The 26,047-nt window shown below is 38.9% G+C and overlaps 1 protein-coding gene across 1 annotated transcript in view; it reads left to right on the top strand.

The window, feature by feature from the left end:
* The first annotated feature begins 433 nt into the window (after positions 1 to 433).
* Positions 434 to 26,047, top strand: part of BACH2 (BTB domain and CNC homolog 2) — a 201,838-nt gene continuing 176,224 nt past the window's right edge. The window contains exon 1 of the mRNA XM_032217059.1: positions 434 to 1,057. The gene's annotated coding sequence lies outside the window, so the exon portion shown is untranslated. The remainder of the gene's footprint in view (positions 1,058 to 26,047) is intronic.

The raw sequence follows: 26,047 nt of genomic DNA, 5'->3' as shown, positions 1-26,047 counted from the left end.
CGGGTGCTCTTTGCCAGAGCATCACAACTCAGCTTTCCTCCGACTGCATGCAGCACGGGTGTCTCTGTGTGTGTGTGGGGGGGGGGGGGGGCGAAGGACTACAATTCCCAGTATGCCTCTCAAAAGTTGCACGAACACAAAAGGAGGAGGGAGCCGAGAACGATAAAGCGTCGCGCCGGAGAAACTGGAGGGTGTGCGCATGCGACAGGAACCCTCGGAGAGAACCGTCCACGCAGAGAACCCCTATTCTCAAAGAAGGATTACGCCGGTCTTCGGCCCATCCCCTCCCCATGAGGAGAAGGCGGTACGCGATTTGCGCGCCGTTGTTGTGAATGGGGGAGAAGGCGGGGTGCTCCTACTCTCCTTGTGTGACTGTGTGTGTGTGTGTGTGAGTGTGCGCGCGCGCGTGTGGCGGTAGTGGTGGCGGCGGCGGCAGCGGCGGGAGGAGGAGGAGGATGATGTCAGCCTGCGAATGTCAACAATGTAGCGATTGAGGCGAGTAGGCGGCGTTCCTTTGGGAAGAGCGCGAGCCACGGGGAGAGTCCGCGCAGCCGACAGAACAGGGGCTGCAGGAGCAGCGACGAGCCGCCGCCTTGCGCAGAGACGGTCCCCGAAGCGCTCCCGCGACAGAGCAATTTCTGTCTGGCTCCCCTTCCCACCCACCCCCAACACTCTCTCTCCCCTCACCCTTCTTGCTGCAGCCTCCGCCTCCTCCTCCTCCTTTCTCCTCTAGTTTCCCTCTTCCACCTCCCCGCCCCCTCCCTTTTATATGCATATGTGTTACTTTCCCCCCTCCCTTTCCCCCCTTTTTTCTCTGCAAGACTTTGCCTCGGGAAGCAGCAGCAGCAGCTGGGTTTGTTTTTGGTCGCCGCCGCCGCCGCTCCTGCTGATTTGTTGCAAAGCAATCGGCTTGTGACTCTTTCGATGCACGTTTTTCGCCAGAACCGCCTCAGCAAACCGGAGCCCTCAAAAAGAAGATTGGGGTCGGCTCTCTTCGCCCCTTTCGAAAAACACTGGCGGGAAACGCGCGGAGGCAGCGAAAGTTACGGTGCTAGAGGTGAGCCCCCTCCTCCCACTTCCCCCTCTCGTCCCGTTTCCTCTCCCCCCTCCCCCTTTTCCGAAGGCTGGAGGTGAAGTTTGGTGTGTCCTGGGATGCTTTATTTCGCTTTTTTTGTGTGTGTGACGGGAACACAAGCACGCATATACAAACGCGGTTTTTGGCTTGTCGGGAGATGCGCCTGGGTCAAAGCGAGGAGCACGCTTGCATTGCTGGACGTGGACTTGGAAAATGCTGCCACGCTTTTTTGGCCGGTGCGGCTTAGTCGCCAACCCCGCTGCGGACGGCAAGACCGGCGCCGATTTAGTTTTTACTAGCGAACCCACGGAAGAGTAGCTTTTATAGGAGGTTGGGGAGGAGCGCAGGGGTGGGATGGGATGGGATTGTGTGTCTCTGTGTGTGTGTATTTGTGTGTGTGTAGTGGGAGAGCGGATTACGGCGGGTCAGTTTTAATTGCATTAAAGCTTGTGTCTATCCCGTCGCGCTGGAGTAAAAGTGATGAGTGAGAGTAGTGGAAGCCGAGGAGAGAGGGGTGGCTGTTTTGAAGGAGCTGCAGAAGGAGGAGCTCAGAATAGTAAGTCTGGCATCAGAAGGAATGGTGGGAGGGGGGGGTGTCAGAGAGATCGCTCCCTCTCCCCCCCGCCCCCAGCAGCTGTCAGGTTGCGAAGCCCTTTTATCCAGTCGGGAGGGAGGGGAGAGGACGCTAGGTACCTACCCATTGCAAGCAAATGGGAACCGGTCGTTTTACGCTCCGTGCCTTTTGGTGCCTTGTAGTTTGGTCCTTCTATCTGGGGGACTTCAGTAAGGGCGTAATGGGTCTGGAAAGGAGTGTGGAAAGCTCGCCGTGCCTTAAGATACCAAGTTGCAATAAAGAAAGGGGCTGGTGTGTAAGGGAACTGCTCGGATTCCTTTTGGCGTTGGCTAGAATAATAGGGGGAGAAGGAAGGATGGGGGAAGAGTGCGTTTTTGTTTATTATTCAGTCAGGGTGGCTAAAGGCTTCCTGCCAGATAACCCATTCAAGCTATCCTGTACAGGCAAAAAGCACATTAAGACAGCTTCATTATTCCGGGGGGAGGGGGGGGGCTTCGATCCCAGTTCTCCCATTAGATTTTCCTATTCACATTCTGAGATGCATTGTGATGTCAGACTGGTCAGCGCTGAGTTCCTACACACACACACACACACACACACACACACACACACCACTTCATGGGGAGGTGAGGTTACAATGCTCTACTATGCCTTCCTGTGTGTTTATAAAGACATTGTTTTTTGGAGCTTATTATTATCCTCGTATTCATTCTTTCCCTTGGCAAGTGCAATTGGTGTGTGTGTAAGTATGCTTACAGACATCGACACTGATTGCTAAGTTTTTGATGTATTGATTAGTTATAGCAACTGAGCTGCAAAGTGATTTTAATTAGAGGAAGCATCTTTGTGAAGAGAATAGCTGGGTACTTCTTGTTTTACAATAGGCAGTCTTTAGTTTTTAATTGTGGCTTCTCTATCACCTTAATCTGTTGAATTGCACAGCAAAGGGTAATTACTTCCCACTGAAATATCTTCCTTGCCTCATGGGATGTTTGAAGAAGATAATGCCTAATGAAAGGCTCTGCCTTTCCCCCACTGACTCAGGTATAAGGTGAGAGATGTTAACTACAGTGATTTTCCCAGATTATTACAAATGTAACATACAAACCACATAGCTAACTCCAGTGCCTGATATGAAGTAAGCTAAATATGAAATCGTGCTTCTCTTTTTGTGGAACAGGTTATTTTTGTAATATGGCGGCTGTCTTTTTAAAAACGCTTTTAAGTGAAGTTTGAAAGAATTCATCAGGCTTTCAATATGGAATAAACTTTTAAACTGAGGAAACAATTTGAAACACAATTTTTGAACATTATATTGGAAAATAATTGTGAGCTGTAGCATTTGTAAGCTAACATGTTATAGCATTTAAAGACAGGCTAAAGTCCGTACATTGGACAGCACATTGAAGTCTTATGCAAATTTACCTAGAAGACTCCTGGAGTCTAGTAAATTAATGCCCCCAATTTAGGGAATATTTTTGTACTAGTGGAGACCTGAATTGATTTTACTAGAAGACAAGTAAAACTAGAAACTAAAGTGGAAGCCTTAATAAGGAACATTAACTTTGGTCTTTGGGGCACATAATGTGAAAGTAAGAATCATCTGAAGAGACGCTGAAATGTGCAAAAATCAAAGGCAGTTGAAAAAGAGCACAGGGCAGCTAGACACAAATATTCAAAAACTCAATTCTTGACAGGCTTGGTGAAGTGATAGCCTTTGGATCTCAAGGAGTTGGAAGTGACTGTATAGTAATAAAGATACATTTGGAATGTTGTGAAACTCTTGCTGCTATGACAAGGCTTGTTGTCAGTCTAAGCTCAAGGATGGCAAAGAACAATTCAGCTTACACACAAGAGACAGAATCTTGCCAGATTGAACCCTTACTACTCTCACCGTAAAGGATATAGCCTGGGAGATTCTAGGAAGTCGCTATCCTAACTCTCTTCCTCTGTCTCCTATCCAGTTCTGGGCTGTGCTGCCTGTTGTCCCTGTCCCCTTTCTGGAATGTGCTCCCTCTTTCCTGTAAAACTGCTGGTTCATTGTAGTCCATCTCTCTCTCACACACACACATACACACACTCCTCTTCCATCGGCACCATCTCTTAACACTTGCACAGTCACAGAACACCAAAAAAAAAAAACATTACACTAGAGTACCTTTTTCTTACCATCCCCTTTGTGCTCCAGTGATGCTCTCTACTACCACCAACTTTGATTTGGTGAATTTGCTTGCTAACAAAATCCCAAGCTACAGTTGCCCAGCATCTAAATCAGAGGTGGGTTGCAAATCCTGGTCCTACTGATTCGCTCATGTGTGTGTGTGTGTGTGCGCGTGCACGCGTGTGCGCGATGTTTCTGCGCATGCACAGAAACATCCGGGCGGGTGGGTGGGTGGAGCCTCCCGCCACCGCCACTACCAGTTCGCTCAATCCAGCCCAAACCGGGAGCAACCCACCTCTGATCTGAATGTTTTTTCACACGCCTGTGGATTTGTGTAAAATGCAGAGGCATTCTTATAACTAAATGCAGTGTCAGAAGCTGAAATTTTATTTTATATCATGCCACCTCTTTATTTTTATTGTATGATTTCAGAAGATGGGTCAAAAACTTTGGTGCGTACTAAGTGAGATATCTATACACACACAGTGTTGAATAAGCCACTGCATTACCTACTTTTTGTCTTCCTATGTAACGCTTTTTACTGTCTTCTGAATCTGCAATCCTGTATTAATTTGTCTGAGACTGAACCTGTTTAGTACAATTGGACATAATTCTGAGTAGAAATTATATTAGACTATAAAGATCCTAAACTACAGATCTAGTTTCTTTGTTGCTCTATAAAAATAAGAATTTAATATAAACCTATAGAATATATCTAATATAAAATATGCTTATATGGAATACCCTTAATAAAAGACAGATATAGTTCCCATGTAATTCAATGATGAAGAAACCGAGATGCTGATTAGATGGATGTTTTGCTCCTATGTAGCCATAGGATCTTTCAGAGCAATACTAAACTTTGATTAGCATTATTACATCAATGAGTTAGCTGAACATAATGTGTATGTCCTCTCCCTAAAATCATGGTAATCATCTGTGCCCTCAGTTAACAAGAACTGGACACAGGGGAACATACTCTATGACTTAGCAATGCTATTGTTAAGCATGTTAGGCAAATCCCACATAGTCATTAGGTGTGATGCCAAGTGATTGCCATTTGTGACTATCTGCTGGGCTTCCCATTAACTTTGCTTATTGTTGAATAAGAATGGTGATCATGTGATTGCAGGGCACTTTAATGGCTGCAACATGTCTCATTCAGCATAATTGGTTGCTGAACAAATGTCTGTTAACCGAGGACTACCTGTGCGCTCAAGGGATAATTGTTCCATTTTAAAGCAGAACTGCTCTTTGTATATTTATAAATCAAATGTAATTTAATTGAAGTTAAAAATTTAAACAAGAACCAGCCTTGCTTAATTTGAAAACCATACTTGAAATTTGGGGTAAAATTTTGCAATTACCAGGTAAAATACTGTGTTTGATATAGATGTGCAGGTGTCCATAGTTACTTTGCTACTTGGTTTCCCACTCCATAGTTATTGATATTTCTAAAAGCCTCAGTTCCTGAAAGCCCCTCCCCTCCCACCCATCATAGAGTTATCTGAATGCAAAACCTAGAGTGTCTGCAGCTCAGGGATCTATAATTGAGAGCGCTCTGCAATCCTACTGGAAAGTCTTGCAAGAACAAGATCTTTTAGGAAATTAGCTACCCAAAATTTAGCCATAAAATCCTTTGAAGGCATGACTACTGAAAGCAGCTGCAAAATTTGTATGTCAGGAACAAGCTGAGAAGAGTAAGGAGAGAGACTTTTATCTACCTAGCATTCTCAACTTTGTATGCAAGCATGTGTATGAATGAATCAGTACCCGTGTTTCCCCAAAAATAAGAGGGGTCTTATTTTCTTTTGGGCCCCAAAATAATCACTAGGGCTTATTTTTGGTGAGTGTCTTATTTTTTCCCATGTATGGGAGGCCCACTTCTACTGCTTGCTCGTGGTGGGGCAGGAGGCCACACAGCATACCAGAGTCATCGCTGTGAGGAGGTGGGGGTGGAGCTGCCCCACACCAGCTTACCTCAGGGTCCCCACAGCCAAGCTACCAATGCCCCGACACCTGCCTCGTAGCTGTGACACCAGCACACCACTTAGCCTCCTGCTCTGTTGCAGCCGCGAGCAAGCAGAAGAAGTGGCTGTCGGCTACATGGGCTTCTGCTGCACATGGTTATTGGTGCTGCTGCCATGAGGCAGGTGTTAGGGTGTGGATGTCCTATCTGTGAGGCCCCTGAGGTAAGCTGATGCGCAGCACGTGGGGTAGCTCCACCCCCACTCCACCTTGTCTCGTGGCCGCAGCACTCCAAGCAACCAGGCGGAATGCAGGTGCTCAAGTAGGACTTATTTTGACGGTAGGGCTCATATTAGGCACACGTATAAAACATGCTAGTGCTTATTTTCAGAACAGGTCTTATTTTCAGGGAAATAGTATTTACCTATGGTCCTAGGCATGTGTCCCTTAAGTTCTACCAGCTGAATTTAAGCATAAATTTTAGTTTAAGCTGCTTTTTTAAAAAAAAAAATATTTTGAATTCCTTCACATGGATCTCTTGTTAAATCCACTGTGTTAACAATTTTCTTTATTAGTTTTAAAACATTTGAAATTGTTTCACCCATTTGAAAGGCATTCATGTATCTTTCTGATATGGGGATATAATTTGATTTTTATGAGAATTGCTACTACTATAGCATTTTGGATAGTTGCATTCACCTGCATAAATCCATGTGTGGATTTTAAGATAATCTTTATTATAAAATGCTATAGTAGTGAAATAAAGTGTGGCAACACAGGAAGATTTTTTTCAAAGAATGCTGACATTACTAGAAGGCATCGCATCTGCCTCACATTTAAAAACTTCCTCTTAGTATTCAGAAATCAATATTGTTAAACAGAAGGGTGTTTTTAAAACCTCACCTTATTATAAGTGTGGGAATAAGAAGTTGGATTGATTGTTTGTATCCTGAGTTTTGAGGATAACTTGTTTTGTGACATGCTTCCTTTTCTCAAGCTGCACAAATAGTGCCTTCAGCAATGGTGTGGAGATGTTGGGTGTTTTCAGCTGAGTTCCATTGATGAACTACAGCACAGAAATGCAAACAACATTTGCGATAAAAATCTAGCTCTAATTAATGTTTGGAAAGTATAGGCGGGAGAGACAGGTTGAGGACTGGAAGAATGACTCCATGCTGCTGCTTGTCACTAGATAGATGTGTGGGAAATTTTACAGTGCAATCCAGTGCATGCTTACTCACTTCCAGCAAAGTGTTATAAAATCACAGCAATCTAAAAGAGGAATGTATGTTAATGAGACTTTTTCTTATGATGGAGTAATGAGGGCAAATAGAACGTTTGATGCTTTCTCATGTCATGTGAAGTTACAGCACCTGCTTCTGTAACAGTTCTCAAGTGTTTCAGATTTAAATTTGCTGTACAGTAAAATAATATATATGAACTCAGAAATGAATGTAACTATGTATTATATTTTAAATATTGCTGAAAATCCTACCTTTATTTTCACATGTCTAAAGTTGGGGTTGGACTGCCTTTTTTAAATGCTGTTGCCTATCCAGTAAGTCATTGCCAAAAAAAAAAAAGATTTTTAAACTGAGGAGTAAAAAATAAAAATAAAATGTTACTAATATGGCTGTGTGAGTTTGCATGAACTTTAGTGTTTAGAGAAAAGCATTCTGAATTTGTGTGTGCCTAAAAGATATGTTTGATATTTCTACTTTGCCTGTGCTGGTATTTCTCACTTTAGATTGCTCAATTAGGCAACAGGGTTTAGAGCTGAACTTTCCCATTTTGGAATTGTAGACCCCAATTCTTTGATATTCCAAATTGATATCTAATTAGCTTTATTCACCACCAGCATAGCCATCTCATCCTCTTTCTTACCAGATCAAAAAAAAAAAAAATGGTTTTCTAGACATCAGAGTCACAAGGATTCTGAAGCGTCAGGAACTTGATTCCTAAAGATTTTGGTACCAAGATCAAGAACTTGATCGATGTTTTTTGAATCTGCTAGGTTTTTACAGCTAGCTTTTGGGGAAACTGAACACTATGCAAAGTTTCAGGTCTTGTTATATTGCCAGTGGGCACTTCAAGAATATAGCTAACAGCAATCTCACTGTTAGTATGAGCAGTGGTCACTTTCCTAATTAATTGCGAGTTTGTATAATTAATTAAATTAAATCCCAAGAGACATTAGGTAGTATATTATAAAAATATCCTAACAAGGAAAAAAGACTAAAATATATTTAAAAAGAAAAGGCCAATTCTCCCCCCACCCCTCGAAAAGAGAGATGTGAAAAGCGGCTCAGGCAGAAAACATCGTGGAACAATAATGGAATGCTAAAAGAAAGGCCTTTATGAAACGCCTAGTGTTAAATTTATTATCATTTTGTTCCTCTATATTTGGTTCTTGTTTGTCCTTACATCCCAATATACCGAGAAGCATCATAGTTTCATAAAAATATGAAGATAATGCTTGAGGATAATGTTTCAATATGTAATGTTTTATATCCTTTATGAATGTGTTGATATGTCTTTGATCAGCCAAGTCTCCTTCAAATATAATGACTTATCTGGAAGTAGCCTGCAATAATAATTAGCACCATGAGCTTTACTAGGAAACTGATGTGGGTGTTTCAGTATTGTTCCAGAGGTGTTTTCTCCAGAAAGTCCAGTTGCCTCTTGAAAAAGCACCTTTGAGACAACCATAACCTGGATGATTGAGAATCTTCATAGGGTGTTTCAGTAGTTTGAAGTTAATATGTTATTAATATGTTGATATATTTCCTATTAGTTTATGTCAGACACAATAACAGATTATTCTGGATTATTTAAATTCCCCATCTTTCCATTCTAAAATCTGATTAAAGTTTGCCACATCTGTATTAATGTTTACTAAGCAGTTGCAAAACTTGGCCATTGTTTCGTGTACACTGAGTATCTCCTCCTCCCCCTCCTTTGGCAGCTGCATGAACTAAGTACCCATATTGAAGCTTGCCTCAAGAAAATATAAAATTAATGAGTTTAGCCAGCTGAGTTGCTGCATGCTCATTCTGCTTTCTAGTTAGACTGAAGCATCTTTGTGGTTTGTTGAAAAGCATCATATTTAGGCTGCCAGTTCTGGAGCAGAAATTATCATTTGCAAACAAGCAAGCAAACAAGCAGAGGAATGTGTACCTTTTGTTGTGATCAATAATAAACAGAAATTGAATCTAAGAACATTTACCAAGTTTAGAAAGAAAATGCACAGTACATGTTCTTTAAAGGAAAAATAATTTAAAAAATAAACCCTAAGTTCCTGCTTTATTTGAGTAGAGTAAAAGTTTTTAAAATAGATAATTTTCCTCTCCCTGTGGAGATTTAGGTAGCCTGTATTGTTTCTGTACTTTTACATTCTGTAAATGCTTTTCACGTTATAACACAATCTTAGTTTCTCTCAAATAAATTCTGCTGTATTAAATATGTGTTTACGGTTGCAATATTCATTTTCTTGGGAAAAAAATCTAAAACTGGTTATGTGATTGTTAATTACACAAGTATAAATTAAATTAAGGCTTCTCATATCCATATCTAGACTGAACTCATTTCCATTGGTATTCATGAATGATGCTAGGGAGATATCAACTCTTTATCATAAATTGATATATTCTGTTTTTGATATTTTATCATACACTTTAATTAAGAGTACAGAAATTAAAGGTTCAAGCTTATTTATTAAGTGACATTTAAGCAATTGTAGAAATCAGCAGATGTACATTCCTTTGTATATGTTCTGTTTTGTGCCTAGTCTTACCGTGTAGGCTCAGATGGCTTAAAGACATTTTGTCATTATCTCATTATGCTTTTGTAGCTCCACATTGTAAGGTGTCTCATGATTATTTGTTCCACTTCAACCCTGCCCTTCTGTATGGAGCTCAGAGTATTTGAATGCCTGTCTATTGAGGTAGGGAATAATATACAATTGTGTTGAATCTGATCTTACCTCACACATAAAGTAGAGCCACTAAAAACTAGTAATTTATTATAAAGTTGTCCTATTGGTTTTCATAACTCTGTTCATGATTACTCCAGGTATATTTTAAATTTAAAATAACTGAGAAAGACAACTGCTTGTCCAAGATTATCTAATATGTTTTGATGTTGTGGTTTATATTTATATTTTCTGGACCATAATGAATGCTCTATCCACCAGAACAAACGTTTCCAGAAAATTATTAAACAGGAAAAAAATCCCAATGGCCTTTTCTGATTGGGGGTTGATGTTAGATGTTTATATACTTCTAATATGTAAGTTGGATATTTTTCCCGGAGGCAGGTTATTTACACAATTGAAATTGCTGAACTTTAACAGATGTAGTATTCATTGTTACATTATTAGTCTCCTCAAACAGTGCATTTTTAGTTTAAAAAAGGATTGTGGAAATATTTTTCTGAAAAATCTTCTCTATTCCATCACTTGGATATTCATTATGCTACACCAATTCTCCTATGAATGGTAGAATGCCCTTTTCAATACATATTTCATAAATGCATGTTTTTTCCCCAAAGAATACAAGAGTGACTCTGTATATTGTGGAGTATATTGAAATTGTAAGTATTCTTAAGTGAAGCTTTTATGATGAGATCTTAGAGAGCTATATTTTGCAATATTCCTGTTCTCACTTGCCTTTTTGGCAAATCTAAGATTGGAAGACTTTGAGTGACATTGTAATAATCTGCAAGTACAGATTGCATTTTCTCTATTAGTGAGTCAGTGTGACCTTCCTTCCATTTTTCATTAGATAAGGGTCTTCCAGGTCACAAGATTTTGTTATAAAGAGAGATTGTGTCCCAGCATCAATCTTTCTAGAAATTAACCTTACACCTCTGCTTATAAAATAATCTCCCAGATGAAGTATTTAATACTTTTGAGTGCTCTAATTCAAAATAAATTTCCCAACTCATTAAAAATAAAAAGGGCATATTGCTTTCATGCAGGACAGATTTTCACTTTTCAAAAAGAGAAGTTACTCTCTTTTGTCTGAGCTGTTTTATATGCTTAAACAAATTGATTCTGAAGGACTTAATGCAGCTTCTAATTATAGCCAACATTCAGAGGTGATTTCTTTGAATTGGACATGTAAATAAGGAAATGAGAAATTGTGTGCTACTGGTTTTCTACATGTTAATGGTATGTGTGCCCACGCTTCCTGAGTAGAAACCCATGTGTGCATGGGTATCTTTGCAAGCATACATGCACGCACACACATACACACACTTTTGTTTGTGAGCCTTCTAAAAATGTCAGCAGTTTCCTACAGGCAGCTCTTGCTGACTCACAGGTCGACTGCAGCACAGCCTACCTTAATTTAAGTCATCTGCAGTAGGAGAGTACCCACTTGAAGATTATTGTGAGAGAAGTGCTTTGTTGCTGAAAGAAGTTATTTATGCTGCTGTGGCTTCCTTCCTCATTAAATAATGCCCTACATCTTATAGCGTTATTGTTGTTGTTTTTTTCCTCGCCGAGTTGCTGTTGGGCTGTGTGTTTGGAACAAAAATCTGCTGTGCCCCTGCTGGAATGTCACTTACAGTCAGGTTTCATGTAATGGGGGCTTACATTTGTCTGTACTGTAGGCATTTGGTGACAGCTCTCCTGAATTTGACTAGGAATACACAATTGACAGAGCTGTAAAGTGATTATTATCTTTCAGATTGGACCTCTTTCAAATCTATTTATCCTATTTACACTTCAGAATTGTAGATGTGTTAGAGGTAGACATCCTATTATGCTAAACTAATAAAATACAAGCAGTTTCGGATTTATACTTAATGCACATACATAACATACTTTCAGGGTGAAATGCACATAGCAAGGAACAGAGTTGATGGGTTTGCACAAGAGTCTTTAGTTCACAAGCGCTATATCTACAAGATAATTATGGATTGTTTCTGCTCTTTTTCCCTGGCCTCATCTCCCCCTTTTGATCCTAGTATGTTTTATTCATTTGTTACCATAATGGGTCCTGACACTTGGACTTCTAAATGAAGAATTGCACTTCTGTAATTTTAGGACATGTAGAAGGTTTTTATTCCTAACATTCATCTGTTTACATGCTTGAAAACTCCTGGGGCTTTTTCCTAGCCATGGTTTCCACAAAGCTGAGCCATTAAATATGTGAGAAAACACTTTTCAAGACAGCCTACAATACAAAATGTTGAAATAAAAAAATAATAAAACATGGCCTGCAGGAAACAGATGCACTAGAACAGGGGTCCTCAACCCTCAGGCTGTGGCCCACTAACAAGTCATGCCTGTTCGAAACTGGGCAATGTGAACAGACTGGCATGCACATACACAGCTCAACTTCTATGACTGACAGACCAGCACGGAGCCCGCTTGTACAGGCTGATTTGCCCCTCACACACACACACGCTGGGCCACCAAGCCGTAAAAGTTGGCGACCGCTGCACTAGAACATTTTTCTGCTTTGAGTGGGCCTAGGCAGCACTATCAGCCTAATTCTAACTGACTGCAATAGATTAAAACTAAGTACCCTTACACTCATATGGCTTCACATTCAGTGGTTATTTAGCAGTCTTTTTTTCACATGACGAATTTGCACAGCTTACTCTTAGTTATAAAGCTGTAAATTGCCAATGTCCTGGGTTTTATTTTGTCTTCAAACTAACTAGCATGATGTGTGCCGTATTTATGTAACTGAGGCATATAATATACCTTACTGTATGGAGTTTGTTGATATACATAAAATAATTGCAAAATGTTTGTTGTATTGTTTGTGGTCTTTGCACGTGTTACCAAAGGGAAACAAAGTAACAATGTATTTGTCCTATTGTTTTTGCTTCACCAATGACTGAAAATGGAATCTAATAGTGTAATCTACTAGTTTTATCAATGTTACTACTGGTATTTTTTCTGATTTATAATTATCCTGTTTCTTTGTTGCTTAAAATAGGATTAGTTAGATAGGATTCTACAGCGGATTCATTGTGTCTACCAAACAGCCGACTGAAAACTGTATTTTGTTTATTGTCTGTAAACACAGGCATATTCCATACTGAATAAATAGAAGTTTTACACATCAGGTGGAATATGACTTTAAGATGTTCCGAGTAGGTGCTCCTTATGTGACAATATGCTCCAAATCACACTTGCCCTTCAAATCCAGATCTCTACCAGCCTTTACCCTTGGGGTAAGCATTACTTTACAGATTAGTCAACAAAATTGCTTTATTCCAATGAAGCAGAGGGAATATTTCTTGTTACTAGTCTGTTTTGATACACTCCCTGCCTATTAATGAATGGAAGGGAAAAATAAATATTGCAAATTGTGGAAGAAAAGGCATTCTGGGTTTCTGCTGATACATATGACTCATTGGTTTCAGAAGGTTTTTCTGCTTCTAAAAATAAATCCATGCAAAATTTTCAGAATCTGTGGTAAAAACTCATAATAATAGGTTGGAAAACCTAATAAAAACATTTTCTTTAAAAGTATGTTTCTTCCATGGCATTTAAATAATCTATCACTTTCTCCATTCACTGCTGCAAATCTTTTTCTTAGGTATCTCTTTGGTGTGATATAAACGGTGGCTGGAGAAAATACAGTGTATACTGTTTGGGGACAGGAAAAAAAATATCAGCCAAAATATTTTCAAGGCACTAGAGAGGCACATTTGATCCATTGAATATCCGCCATACTTTGCACATGTCTTTGTGTGTGAATGCCTTTGAGTCCTTTCCTTTCTACTCGAGTAGAACTTGAGCTTGTTTTCATCTAGATGCTGTTGGACTGCATCAAGTATAACATTAGTTAGCAATTTAAAAGTTATTGGTAAGCAGGACATTGATCTATAGTTGCCTGCCCCTTTTGTTGGATTTTTCATTATCAGGTAGGTGTTATCAGATGTCAACCAACCTTCAATTTCATGTCCTTGCAGTATCATGTTAAATATACTGTATGTTGTTATGAGTGTAGGCCTATCTGTTGTTTCAACCAAAAATCATGCAGTTCATCTATTACTGACCAATGCTTGATCTTCCTTGTCCTTTTCCTGCTATTTTGCTGTTATTAAGACTTATTTCATTTCAACTTCTTTTATATTCTTATCCACCTCCTTTATCCAAGCTGCATTCTTGTTATATTGTTATATATCTTGTTATATTTCTTTGGGTTGTCCCATAGCTGCACCCAAAACTGCACTGTTTCTTCCATCTCAAGTGTTGACTGATTCACTGCAGTCTCTCCTTTGATGGATTGGTAGAAACGTTTTTGATTGGATTGAAATTGAATATTTTGTCCATAATGCATTGTTAGTACTTTATTTATTTATTATTTTATTATTATTATTATTATTATTTATTGGTTTTGTATGCCGCCCACTCTCGGAAGACTCCGGGCGGCTTACAATAAAAAAAGGGAAGGGGGATACAAAAAATAAAAACAACAGTTTAAAATTGCAACAACATTCACAACCTAGGGTGGGGCTGGACAATTCAACAGCCCTAGGCCTGCCAGAACAGCCAGGTCTTCGTTGCTTTACGGAAGGCCGGAAGGGTCTGGATCTCAGCGGGGAGATCATTCCAAAGGGCAGGAGCAGCTACAGAGAAGGCCCTCCCCCGGGGGTCGCCAGTCTATATTGACCGGCCGATGGAATCCGGAGGAGGCCTAGTCTGTGCGATCTAATCGGTCTGTGAGAAGTAATTGGCAGGAGGAGGTCTCTCAGGTAACCAGGTCCGATGCCATGTAGGGCTTTAAAAGTAACGACTAGCACTTTGAAGCGTGTTCGGAGACCAATAGGAAGCCAGTGCAGCTCGCGGAGGATAGGTGTAACGTGGGTGTACCTAGGTGCACCCACAATCGCTCGCGCGGCTGCATTCTGGACTAGCTGAAGTCTTCGAACACTCTTCAAGGAGTGTTAACTTTAACTTCCAGTGTGCTTTGTATCTTGTTGTCTTAATTCATTATGATTTGTTCTTTATGCATAATTTTTTTTGAAGTAATCTGCTTTATGAAGACTAGCAAGATGGATCACATATAAATTTAATTAATGAATAAAAATAAATAAAAATGGGGAGTACCAACCAAAATGTGAGCAAGATAAAATTGTTTAATTTAACATAATTGTGTTCCACTATATTTTACATGCTTTTCAGTTGGTCATTCATTGTGTTTTCAAAATCATTCTGGGTGTTCAGCCAGAGTTTTTAAAGAATGTTTAGATTTTGTAGGGAAAGCCAATATGGGATAATAAACAGAATCTTGATTTAGATTGGTGAGATCCAGATTCAAGTTCTTACTTAGTAAAGAAGCTCACTTATCTTAGCCTAATTTACATCATAAATTGGTTACTGGAATAAAAATGAGAAGTTGAGAACTGTATATGTTATTTTGATCTTGTGGAAGGAAATAGGATATAAATAAAATCTGTAAAGTTATTAAATGGGCAAAATGCAGCCAAATATATTATTTAGGAATAAACACTCCTGATTTCTGTGCACTTTAAATATGGGAAGGTCTGGATACAATTGAAGGCATAATAGTGTACACTGAGCAGTAGCCATGTTTAAAACAAAGAATAGTAGAATGTTTTATGAATGCTTTGATTTGCTTTGGGGTAATGTTTCAGAATGAATTTGTTTTATTTTTTTTTCAAAATAGGTGAAATAATTGTCCAAATACATGCTTCATTTTGTTGTTTTATTTACTAAACATTGCTGCAACAAAGCACTGGCACTTGCTGTCTCAACTGTTACATTAACTATGAAAATCATTATATTCAAGAATGTGTGTTTTTTAAAATCTCAATATTAGGATGAACTTGCTGAAATAAGAGAAAAGGTTTTATTTGAAAAAGTCATAACCTAACATTAAAAAAGAGTTAGGGTCTTGTTATTGATTTGTTGACTTTACTTGATTGGTTGAGTTAACTACTGGAAAGCTGCTAGTAATTAGAAATTAGACATAAACAATAGTAAAAAAAAAGCTGCCATCATCACTGTCAATATGTCACCAATAACTGATTTAAAAAATAATAAAGTTGAGATAATTTATACACACACACATATACACACATACTTCTGGAAAAGTTATAAAGTCATGTTAAAATATTAGTAGAAATATAATGGTTGATCCAGAAGGGTAAACGTTTAGATTACTGTACAGTCTAAGTTAAATTCTAAAACTATTGTTTAAGCAAGGTATATATTATTTAGATCAATGGACTAACTTTCTGACAGTGAACTTCATGCAATACACTTTTTGACATTTAAATGATCAAATCAGGTGTATACCTAGAGCAGCCAAATAATTTTGTAATCTTTAATTGTCCCCTAGTGCAGGGGTCTCCAACCTTAGCAACTTTAAGACTGGCGGACTTCAACTCCCAGAAGGAGCTCAACTCCTGGAATTCTGGGTGTTGAGCTCCGCCAGGCTTAAAGTTGCCAAGGTTGGAGACCCCTGTCCTAGTGGGCAACAAGGTTTAGGACAGAATTTAGGTCAGATTGGGTCCATATTTTCAAAGAAGCAAATCTGGGAAAAATCTAGGAAAAATCAGTAACTCTGCACATAGCATGAGATGTTAGCATCATGAGTTATCTAAGTTTAAACATAAATATGGTGTGGAAGATAGAACTACCGGTAAGTATTACTCTTAGTGGAGATAAAAGATATGTATTATTTTAAATATCTTAATTGTTTGATGATCCTGAATTAAAAGATGAAGCCATCCCAGCATTCATGAGATGAGGGACCAGGATATGATGCTTGTGAGCCTCCCTAAAAATTTGAATGGCATTTATAGTCTTTAAGAGGGTAATTAAGTAGAGCTTGTTTACTTATGGAGCTTTTGACATTTAGGATGCAATAACACTGCAGATTCTGGGATAGAATAATGGTTGTAAACCAAGATTTGTTGTTATGTATCTTATTATTACAGTACAGTTTAAAGTTAAATTCTAAAACCATTGTTTAAGCAATTATTCAGATCAATGTATTAACTTTGGATTTGAATTTTGTAAATTGCCTACAGTTCTTGTGAAGTCAGTGTTATATAAATATCATGAATACATTTTGTTACAACGGTCCTCAACTGGTGTGTGTTCATTTTTACCTGTAAGTGAGTGAGATGTGACAGGCTGAGGGGACACACAGTATAGCCCAGAGTCAACATGGAAGCAGATGTGATGAAGTTCAAAGCTTTTTATTGGAGGAAAAGGAATGGATTTATTTATCTCTAATACACATGCCTGATGTATAGCTAGTCCTCATTTAGCAACCCGTTGCAATTATCATAGTCATGAAAAAAAAAATACTACCAATCACATTTTCAATCTTCCCAGCTTATATCAGCTTTATTTCGTAAAATTGTGATGTTTCACTTAGCAACAATTTTGTTTAATGATCAAGCTTGAGTTTATAGCTTTAATTTGGAATGTTGTAAGCCTGTTATGGAGATGCACTGAAGTCTAAATTTTTAATTAAGAGGCCTCATGCAAAAGAAATGATGTGTCTGCATTTCACAAGTCACCTTACAGCAGTGCATTCTGCTTTCTTTTCACTTTGTTCACTGAAGGTGCAATTCAGAATATTTATTTCTTTATTTAATTGAAAGTACTTTTAACACAACCCAATCCTGAAGGTTTCTTGGCAATGTACAAAATATACATAGAAAAGGAGGCGGGGGGGGGGGGGGAAACCCTGCCAATATCATAGTAAACTCCCATAAAAACAAAAGATAAAAGACAAGATAGGGTCCCTCAATCAATCAACTGGGCTAAGTCTTAAGTTGTAACAAGCTTAAGTTGTTTTCAGAATGTCAACAATGGGTGTGGGCACTGCCTCCCCGGGGGGGGGTGTTGTTATATTGAGTATGAACGTTGCCCCTCACTTCATTCTATGTGATTCACCAGAAGCGGGGGGAGGGATTTTTCAACATGTGTTTTCTAGATGACTGGGATCAGTCATCAGATTTCTCATGTTTATATATCTTTGTACTGCAGTAAATGAATACAAAAATCCGACAAAGAATAATTCTTTTGCACTGCCTCTGCTTGTCTAATTCAGCATGATTCAGATGTATTGAACTACAACTCCTAGTATTTCCAGCCAGCTAGATCCATGCATCTCTGGAAGGGTGCCAAGCTATAGCAGATTGAGATTATCACAGTTCTGTCTTTCTTTATTTTTCTTCTGCCTCTCCCAGTTCTCTTATTTTGTAGGCTGAATTCAAGTAGGATGTGTGAAACATTAGTTTGTCTTTCTCATATAATTGTTTATATGGCCAGGTGAGGTTTTCTTCTACCTGGTGGAATCTAATGACTAATACTTAAATTTAACCACAAAGCTCTTAGTGGGGAGAGAGAAATATGAGGAAAACAAAGAATATTCAGTTATTCCAGTTCATGGTTGCAAAACCTAGCCCATTTGATAGTTGAGTTATAGTATAATTCCATCTTTAAACCTGATGATTAAGACAATAGATGGAAGTATCTGCCAGTGTGTACAAGTGTATGCAGTCTTCATCATGGATATTTGTCACCTTCCTTTAAATTGTACTTTGCCACTCTAACAATTTTGTTTTCTGTTATTATGTATATTTTCCTTCACTTTAAGTTAAATCACTCTGGTGCTAATCAAATTAATAAAATGACCTGAAAGCCACAATACAGTGAAGAATATTATAAATTGTAAAAAGCAGAATTTAGCAGAAAACAAATAAAAAACAAAGTATAAGAAACAAAAATAGAGGCAAAAAAAGATTGAAGAACTTGACTGTTAGCTATTTAGAGATAAGAAAATAGTTTGCTTTCTAACTAATACTTTTTCACTTTCAATATTTCTGTTTTTTCCCTTGCACATATCTCCTCTTTTAGTTGATTCCTCAAAAGAATTAGATTTACCAGTCAGTTATTCCTATGAGCCTGTGTATTCAAATTTTTAAATTTCACTTGCTAAATCCAGCCTGCAAAAAGGCCTGAGAAAGTGGAATCCTTTATGTTACAACATCAAACTTGTCAGCTGTAGTCATCATCCCCATTTTTATAGGTTTAGGTTTAGGTTTCATTTTATTTATATGCCGCCCTATTCCCTGCGGGACTCAGGGCGGCGCACAAACCCAAGGAGGGAAGGGAACACAAAAACTACAAATACAAGGCATTTAAAAACAACCAACAGCCACACCATTCGAGAGGGGAAGGGAACTCATCAACCCCAGGCCTGCTGACACAGCCAGGTTTTAACGGCTTTTCGGAAGGCCTGGAGAGAGGTGAGGGTCCGAATCTCTGCAGGGAGTTTGTTCCAAAGGGCCGGAGCTGCCACAGAGAAGGCCCTCCCCTGGGTAGTAGCCGGATGACATTGGCTGGTAGACGGAACCCGGAGGAGGCCTGCCCTGTGTGATCTAATGGGTCTTTGGGAGGTAATTGGCAGCAGGCGATCTCTCAAGTACCCAGGTCCAATACCATGAATTATAGAGATTCCATAGTCCATAGAACAACATATTATATTTAAAAGGAAAAACTTTATTATTAAAAAGCTGATTTCAGCAGATTCCCAAAACCTCTATCAACAGGCAAATTCTATGTGTCATTTTTTTCATAAAGAATAAAACAGTTTGTAGTCTAGGGCCTGGGGCAATTATCATTTTGCATTCACATTCTCACAACAAGGATACATGGGAGATGTGGGAGCTTCATCTTTGGAGGTTTTCAAGAAGAGATTGGACTGCCATCTGTCAGAAATGGTGTAGGAACTCCTGCTTGGGCGGGGGGTGTGTGGACTTGATGATCTACAAGGTCCCTTCCAACTCTGTTGATCTATATCTCTGGCTTTTCAAGTTTCCAAAGAATTCTCTCTGTGCTTCTGTCTACCAGGCAACCATCAAATAGGCTCTTGCAGAAAGAAACCATTTGATAAGAGGCACAGAAGCGGTTTAAGAGTGACGGTGCTCTACATCTGTTACAGTATTCTTAGCTGCCTGGGAAAAAAAGAATATCTTTTCAGTAGCTAATTATGAACATAAAGCTTGTTCTGCAGCAATTATGTTGAAGTATGTTGGGGTCTAGTTAATTGCAGGATGGCAGGTTCATGAGGCACCAGCTTCTTCAAGGAAGAAAGCTGCAAGTGAAAGTAGGAGGGCCACTTGAATACATTTAATGAACTGCTTGATGTTCCCTTTATTTATTATTTAAAGAATTTGAATGGCTTCCCAACTTCAAAAAAAGTGTGATCTGCCTTCTAGAAAACCAGCTAAATTGAAGCCATTAGAATCTTACTGGTGAGATGTTTTATCAAAGAACAGCCAACTCTTGGTCCCCATTAGATGGCATTTTTTTTTGTTCATGGATGAGATCTGAAGCATGCCACAAAGAGATTCACATATATCTCTGATTGTGCCTGCCCATTCCACATGATCTGACAATGTGAGTATGCTTGAGGTCCCATCCACAAAAAAGGGCTTGTAGGCCCTTATTTTGTACCTGGAAGCCTATAGGAAGCCAATATAGCTTGCAACGTAGCAGTGTTATACGTTGCTATTAGTGTTACAGTTAAAAATAATTTGAACAGCCCAAAAGGGGAATCAAATCTTTCAATCCATAAACATATAATGGGTAAACTGCAATATTTCCAAAAATGCCATCTTCTGGCTATTTCGTAATGAAAATTACTCACACATTAATTTTCTTATTTTGATAATTTAAATGAAAGAGCCGAGAATTTTGAAGTTTCTTTGAAAGAAAACAGCAAACCATAGATGGTATTAGACTCAAATATAGAATTTCAAAACTGTTTGGATATTTTGGGGTGACTACTATTTGCCAACTAAGTATTATTGGTGTGAGTAATGAAGGAACCAGAACATCATCTAGAAAACCAAAAGTAAACAAATGACCAGCAAATACAGGCTTGGTACATACTTATACTGATTTATTTATTTTTGACTTAATATGTTGTGGGAATTTTGACTTAATATGTTGTGGGCATAGTTTGTTTAATAAATTGCAATTAAATAACTACGAAGTTATTTAATTTCTCTATGATGTATGAAGCCACATAGATTTTTTTGCAAAATTCTCTACACTTTAGAGCCTTTCTCTATTCATTCTGCATTTTCTTCAAGAACGTTAGTAACTGGTACAAAAGCAGATTTAGGAAACCAGAAATATTTTAAGGAGACTTGCAGTGTATCTGATTGACTTCTGACTTATTATAATTCAGCAAACACCCTCTTTTATAATGCAATTTTTAAAATTCGAGAGCTTTTATAATTATGTTTATACTTTCCAGAATTAAGGCATCTTTTCAGATATATTTTCTTAATGAAACACAAGTGGACAAAAAAAATCAATGGGAGTGGGAGTGACTTCCAACTTCCTGTCAGCTTTCCCATTGATTTCCTTGTGGGATGTTGAGAGTGAATGTCAGAAATCTTCCTTCCCTCCCTCCTTGTTTCTTTTTCCCTGCTTCTTCTTTCCTTCCTTCCTTCCTTCCTTCCTTCCTTCCTTCCTTCCTTCCTTCCTTCCTTCCTTCTTTCTTTCTTTCTTTCTTTCTTTCTTTCTTCCCTCTCTCCCATCCTCTAATGGAATGTATGGATGCCCTTGGGGAATAAGAAGAGATGCTGCCTTACAAGCAATCAGACGATAGACAGGAACAGCCTAATGGATCAAGCAGTTAAAAGTGGCAAGTACTTGTACTTTCAGATTTGCAAGATTCTGCTAATGTAACCATACAGTAAAGTAGAATTAGTTCCTCTAGTATTGTTTCCTGTCTGGTTTACCTGAGAGAGCTGATTTCAATCTTGTAAGTCGGAAAGTACAAACTACCCACCATTGTTTTTAACTATTTGATCCATTATGGCAGGTCCTTTTTAAGTTTCTTTCTTTCTGCTAAGCCACTGGGGACTTTTCCTGCGTTTTTGATTCAAGGAGAAAACTTGCTGCATAGCTTCTTCTATACAGCTAGAGTGTATTGCTCTTCATTTTGAAGGCAGTAATATACAGAAAAAATGCCTTCCTATTTAGAAAGAATGAACCTTGAAATACTATTGTATTTCATCTCCTATTAGCTCATTCAGTCTGACCAGTCATGAAAGATTGGACATTGCCAGCACAGCCACTAGTTTCCCATTTGTGGTACATTATGAGCAGTTATTCTAGGAATTGCGGAATGAATTGTTCTTGGTTCTTGAGGTCTGTGAGGGTTTGTTTTGGATTGAATCTTATTTATTTATTTATTTATTTATTTATTTATTTATTTATTTATTTATTTATTTATTTGACTTATATACCGCTTCATAGGGCTTTCAGCTCTCTCTAAGCGGTTTACAAATTTTTTAGCAAATTGAGTCAGCAACTTGCCCCCACAGTCCGGGTCCTCATTTCACCCACCTCGGAAGGATGGAAGGCTGAGTCGACCTTGAGCCGGTGAGATTTGAACCTCTGAACTGCAGATCACAGTCAGCTAAAGTGGCCTGCAGTACTGCACCCTAACCACTGCGCCACCTCGGCTCTTGCCCAGTGTCCCTCCAAGATAGGCTAATATGTATGGAAAACAACTTTCTTATTTATCAAAAGCATTTTAGGACTTTCAGCCCTGAACTGCATAGTTGGTACTTACAATTTCTGTGTATCAAGAGGATAAGCTACAAAATGGAGCTCGTTGAATATAATGGTAACAAGCACTTTTAGAAATGAAATAATGTTAAAAAGATTGAGGTCATCCCCTGATTGCTAGTAAGCTTTCCAAATTACAACCGCAATGTTTGATATAGTGTTGCAATGAAACCCTATAAAGAGGCAATTTCTTGGCTGAAGCCTCTTTCATTTCACTTGGATATAAGCACGGAAACTTTGGAAGAGTTCCTAATGGAAAGGTTCCTAACAGAAACGTGAATGCCCTTGTGCGTGTGTTTTTAAAAAAATCTAAATTGTAGCTGAATCTATTGTACGAGGCATTCAGATGAAAATCCTTTTTGGCAGCCTTGTCAGTGATTCACTATGCAGGTGCGTTTCAATTCAGTTAAGTAAACCACCACTTTAAATAGTCATTCAAATGAAGCACTGCAGTTAAAAATGGCAGTGAAATGTTTGCTTTCCTTTTTTTAACTCGCCGTCTCTTTCTCCTTTAGTGTCAGCCGCTTACACTGGGAAGGGCAGGGAGGGAAAAGAAAGAAGCAGATTGGGCTTTAAAAAAGAGAGTGCCTGTTTTAGGTGCAATTATTAGACATAGAATGTGTAAACACTCTCTGTACAGGTGAAACTTGAAAAATTAGAATATCGTGCAAAAGTTCATTTATTTCAGTAATGCAACTTAAAAGGTGAAACTAATATGAGATAGACTCATTACATGCAAAGAAAGGTAGTTTAACTGTGATTTGTCATAATTGTGATAATTATGGCTTACAACTCATGAAAATCCCAAATCCACAATCTCAGAAAATTAGAATATTATATGCAATCAATAAAACAAGAATTGTACATAGAACAATATCGGACCTCTGAAAAGTATAAGCATGCATATGTACTCAGTACTTGGTTTGGGCTGCTTTTGCAGCAATTACTGCCTCAATGCAGCGTGGCATGGAAGCTATCAGCCTGTGGCACTGCTGAGGTGTTATGGAAGACCAGGATGCTTCAATAGTGGCCTTCAGCTCTTCAGCATTGTTTGGTCTCATGTCTCTCATCTTTCTCTTGGCAATGCTCCATAGATTCTCTCTGGGGTTCAGGTCAGGCGAGTTTGCTGGCCAATCAAGCACAGTAATCCCACGATCATTGAACCAGGTTTTGGTGCTTTTGGCAGTGTGGGCAGGTGCCAAGTCCTGCTGGAAAATGAAGTCAGCATCCCCATAAAGCTCGTCTGTGGAAGGAAGCATGAAGTGCTCCAAAATCTCCTGGTAGATGGCTGCGTTGTCCCTGAACTTAATGAAGTACAGTGGACCAACACCAGCAGATGACATGGCTCCCCAAATCAACACAGACTGTGGAAACTTCACACTGGACTTCAAGCATCTTGCAGTGTGTGCCTCTCCATTCTTACTCCATACTCTGGTTTTTTGGTTTCCAAATGAGATGCAAAAGTTGCTCTCATCGAAAAGAGGACTTTGGACCACTGAGCAACAGACTAGGTCTGTTTTTCTTTAGCCCAGGTAAGACGCTTCTGATGTTGTTTGTTGTTCAGGAGCGGCTTGACAAGAGGAATACGACATTTGAAGCCCATGTCCAGGATCCGTCTCTGTGTGGTGGCTCTTGATGCACTGACTCCAGCCTCAGTCCACTCCTTGTGAAAGTCCCCAACACTTTTGAATGGCCTTTTCCTGACAATCCTCTCCAGGCTGCGGTCATCCCTGCTTGTGCACCTTTTTCTTCCACACTTTTCCCTTCCACATAACTTTCTATTAATGTGCTTTGATACAGCACTTTGGGAACATGCAACTTCTTTTGCAATTACCTTTTGAGGCTTTCCCTCCTTATGGAGGGTGTCAATAATGGTTTTCTGCACAACTGTCAGGTCAGCAGTCTTTCCCATCATTGATTCCTACTGAATCAGGCTGAGAGACCATTTAAAGGCTCGGAAACCCTTTGCAGGTGTTATGGCTTAATTTTCACAATATCATAATTTTCCGAGATTGTGGATTTGGGGTTTTCATGAGCTGTAAGCCATAATCATCACAATTATGACAAATCACGGCTTGAACTATCTTGCTTTGCATGTAATGAATCTATCTCATATATCAGTTTCACCTTTTAAGTTGCATTACTGAAATAAATGAACTTTTTCACAATATTCTAATTTTTTGAGTTTCACCTGTATATTTCAGTTTGCCTAAATCATAATTTATGTGATTTGATTTAATAATATTTCTGCAGGCACTGTTAAATTATTATTATTTTTAATTTTTTTCAATCTATTTTTTATTTTTAAACATAAAAAACAATATTAAAAAAAATGATCTCATCCATTACATACAGCATGTCGTTTGGTTACAAGTGTTTTTACATCCATATTCTCAAATACTTTTACAATCACCGATTTTTCATCTACTATAACTAAATACTTCACTTTCATTGTACAATGTATATTCAATTACAATTAATATTATTATTTTCAATAAACCTAATTCCCTTACATTCTTGATTGTCTATTTAATAACAGTATACCTTTATGTTCTGACCCCCCTCTTCACTCGTTCACAAACGACAGCCAGACAGAACTTCAAAGGAAATATCTTTATCAGTCCCCGGCTCAAGCTGGCTGCGAGCCCAAAATAAACTTAGATAAAGTCTCTGGCAAAAAGTTACACAGCAAATGCAAAAACAAAACTCTTACAGCAAACCAGGTTTACAGAAAGCAAATCACTTATCCAAGTGCCTCTTTGAATCACTAACTCGAACAGGAACGGAACTGAACTCACAAACAAACGAACCACGAACCACGAACGTTGACTTCTGCCACTAAGGCGTGGCACCATCAGTCTTTTATCTGCAGGAGAAGACCCTAACGAGCAACAGCTGCTCATTATCCTGCATCCTGAGAGCATCCTGAAACCACTCACTGATAGCAGCTCCAAAGCCACAACACCATTATATAATCATAGATCCCAATATGAAAGAGATTTATCAACCATTTATATTTGTATATCACTGTTTTCAATTATATATAATTCCACCAATCAACTGTCGAGTATGCTTATGTTCATTATTGTCCTTGTAAAAGAATCTTGGATTTAGACTATGTTGATATTTGTATGATGGAAGATTTCAATGGCATTGTGAACCAGAACATGGATTACAAAACACACAAAACAACAAAGCTAAATAGAAAACTGCTTCCAAAATCCTTCTTCAAGATGATAGATGAAATAAATTACTTTTTTATTTGTATGTCTATGATATTAGCCTTATTAATCATTGTGTTTAGTGGAGAGATGCAACGTGGTGGCTCAGTGGCTAAGATGCTGAGCTTGTCGATCAGAAAGGTTGGCAGTTTGGCGGTTCGAATCTCTAGTGCCGAGCAACGGAGTGAACTCCTGTTACTTGTCCCAGCTTCTGCAAACCTAGCAGTTCGAAAGCATGTAAAAATGCAAGTAAAAAAATAGGAATCACCTTTGGTGGGAAGGTAAAAGCATTCCGTGCACCTTCAGTGTTTAGTCATGCCGGCCACATGACCATGGAGACATCTTTGGACAGCACCGGCTCTTCGGCTTTGAAACAGAGATGAGCACTGACCCCTAGAGTTGGGAACGAGTAGCACATGTGTGAGGGGAACCTTTACCTTAGTGG

This window comes from Thamnophis elegans, chromosome 4 (genome assembly GCF_009769535.1).
Source record: "Thamnophis elegans isolate rThaEle1 chromosome 4, rThaEle1.pri, whole genome shotgun sequence".
Classification (NCBI taxonomy): Eukaryota; Metazoa; Chordata; class Lepidosauria; order Squamata; family Colubridae; genus Thamnophis; species Thamnophis elegans.
The sequence above is the reverse complement of the archived record's forward strand: the minus strand, read 5'-3'. Positions and strand labels throughout refer to the sequence as shown.